Source organism: Natrix helvetica (genome assembly GCF_964273705.1).
Source record: "Natrix helvetica genome assembly, chromosome: 5".
In the NCBI taxonomy this organism is placed as follows: Eukaryota; Metazoa; Chordata; class Lepidosauria; order Squamata; family Natricidae; genus Natrix; species Natrix helvetica.
In genome coordinates this window covers 48,681,616-48,685,050 of record NC_138551.1, presented here as the reverse complement: position 1 = coordinate 48,685,050, position 3,435 = coordinate 48,681,616, and positions in this window count along the sequence as shown.

Sequence of the window (3,435 nt, the reverse complement as noted above, 5' to 3'; positions counted from 1 at the left end):
GGTGTTATATTCAGATATGAAGGGGTGAGGTACCGTTTGAATACAATAGACAAAGCCAGAGACTTTTATTATGGAGTACTCAAGGAAAATGCAACCCCCCCACGTACATCTACACCAACACCAGTAGATTTGGATGTCTTAGAGCAGAGGAAGTTTGAGAAAGAGACAGAAGAAGAACAAAGAAAGCAGGTGCAAAAGAAGGAAGTTCAGGGTGCTCCTGGTGGATCACGAGTGGACCCCTCTGGATCTCTTTTATGCTCTTTCTTGGAGGAAGAACCGTCCAAAACCCTCATTGAAATGCCAGTACTCAAACCAGTGGAACAACGCGTTACTAGATCTACGACTAGACAAATGCTAGAATCTCACAAGCAGGGGAAGCCCCAAGTACAATGTGCCAAGAAGGAAGGTAAGAAGCAAATCGGAGCCATGGGAGGAGCAGGGCCGAAGATTAGTCTTGTGGAAAGAGACCTTCAGCAAATGCTCTCAACGCTCCAGATCAGGCCAAAAAATGTTTAAATTATTATCATGGAATGTGAATGGATTGAATTCCCCACAAAAAAGGAAAAAATATTTTATTATTTGAAGCAATTTAATAATGACGTTGTTTGTCTTCAAGAGACTCATATTAGGTTGCAAGATCAGAAGTATTTAGTGAATTCAAAATTGGGAACATCTTACGCTGCCTCTAACTTGGTAAAGAAAAATGGAGTGGTGATATACATAAATAAAAGATTTTCAACCAAAGTCATAGAGGTGGATGACACTGGTAGATATATAGCAATTGAACTTGATACAGACCTTGGTCCTATTTTGGTGCTAGGAATATATGCTCCCAACCAACAACAAGAAAGCTTTTATAAGATGCTTCATTTAAAAATTTTAGATTGGAATTTTAAGAGTATTCTAATAATGGGAGATTGGAATGGAGTGATTTCTCCAAGGATAGATAAGAGTACAAAGACTAAACTCTCTACCAAATTACCAAAGGCCTTTTTTGACTTACAAGACGACTTGAAATTAAAAGATGTTTGGAGGACACAACATCCAAATGAGAAGGACTTTTCTTTTTACTCAGATAGACATAAATCCTTTTCAAGGATTGATTTCTTTTTACTAACACTGGATTTACTTCCTAAAGCTAAGAAAACGAAGATATTCTCCAGGACACTAACGGACCACAGCCCGGTGTGGTTACAAATTGAGTTAGGGAAGAGGCCAAGAAGGTCCTGGAGAGTAAATGAGAATTTATTTAGATATGAAAAAAATGTTGATGAACTTAAAAAACATATGAAGGAATTTTTCAGTTTTAATATGAATAAGGGTACTCCCATTGAAACAGTTTGGGATGCAAGTAAAGCTTACATGCGTGGGGTCCTGATACATATGAACTTTAAACATAAACAAACTAGACAGAAAAGGAGAATGGAATTGGAAGATGAAATAAAAAATAAGGAACAGTTGCTTATAACAAACCCGAATGACCAGGCGCTCCAGATGGCGCTAAAGCTGTTGAAAGATCAAATTCAGATGCTTATAGCAGAACAAACAGCAACTAACTTACAATTTGCCAAACATAACACCTTTGCTAACGCTAATAAACCTGGTAGGTGGTTGGCTTATACTTTGAGAAGGAATACGAATGATAGAATTATTGATAAAATTGAGTATGGAGGGAAGATGGTATATCAACAAGATCTGATTAAAAAATCATTTGTGGACTATTATACTAAGCTATATATTCAGGATAATATACAGAACAAGTCAATAGATGATTTTTTGCAAGGAAAAAGGGTTGCTAAAATTTCTGTGCTTCAAAAGGCAAATCTGGAACGTCTGATAACTGCTGACGAGATCACTTTAGTTATAAATCAACTTAAATTAGCTAAGGCTCCAGGGACTGCTGGTTTGACTGCAATGTACTATAAAACTTTACAACTGGAAATGATTGAATATCTTACACAACTATTTTGTAATATACAACAAGGAGGTAAAATACCCTCCTCATGGAAAGCGGCTTTTATCTCATTGATACCTAAAGACAAAGAGGGCCCTAAGAAACCAGAGGATTACAGGCCGATATCTCTTCTGAACACAGATTATAAAATATTTGCTAAGGTACTAGCCAACAGATTGATGCCGGTTATTCAAGAGATTATTCATCATGATCAAGCAGGATTTATTGAAGGCAGACATATGAAGGAGAATGTAAGGCAACTCATAGATTTAATTGACTATCTTGATAAAAATAAGCAGATCTCTGCAGTGCTGGTTTTCTTGGATGCAGAGAAGGCCTTCGATCGAGTGAATTGGAACTTTCTAACCAAGACTTTGGAAAAGATGGATATGGGACCACAATTGCGGCAGGCGATTGGAGCAATTTATCAGCAACAAAATGCACAACTTATTATTAATGGAGATTTGTCAACAACTTTCGAGATACAAAAAGGCACAAGACAAGGTTGCCCATTATCCCCATTGTTATTTATTTTAACTTTGGAAGTCTTGTTGAACGCAATTCGGGACTCAAAATCCTTAGATGGCATAGCTATCAGGCAAAAGGAATACAGAACTAGAGCATTCGCCGATGATCTGGTTGTTACCCTTTCACATCCTTTGAAATCGATAATCCAGATGAAAAATATCATAATAGAATTTGGCATGGTGTCTGGGTTTAGACTAAATCAAAACAAAACGAAAATGATGGTTAAAAACATGACAGAGACTCAAAGAAAGAGACTTGTAAGTTTAGCAGGTTTTGAAATAGTTTCTAAAGTTAAATATTTAGGAATACAAATTTCAGAATCAAACACAAAACTTTTCTCAAATAACTATGAAGTGTTGTGGCAAAAGATACAGAAAGATCTTGAAGCGTGGAAAAAGTTACAATTGTCTTTGCTTGGAAGGATCTCAGCAATTAAAATGAACATTCTACCTAGATTTATCTTTCTATTCCAGATGATTCCGGTGCTTAAGTCAGATAAAACCCTGTTAAATTGGCAAATAACATTAAATAAATTTGTTTGGAAGGAGAAAAAACCGAGAGTAAAGATGAAGATTATGCAAGATACACGTGAAAGAGGCGGCCTCAGACTCCCAAACCTTCGATTGTATTATGAAGCTGCGGTATTAACGCATGTAGCAGATTGGTTCGGGAAAACAAAAATGGAATTGCTGAATATAGAAGGCCATGATCTTGCTCTGGGATGGCATGCATATCTTTTTTATGAAGACAGGGTGGATAAAGTGTTCAACAACCATGCTCTCCGTAGTGCCTTGATGAGAATATGGAAGAAGCACCGGCCCAATTGGGATTATAAAATACCGCTTTGGTTGGATCTTGCAGACACCATGGGGATTATGAATATTAAGTCACTCGGGGTTGTTTATATAAAGATGTGCTTATTGCTGATGGGGGCGAATGGAAGTTAAAAACTT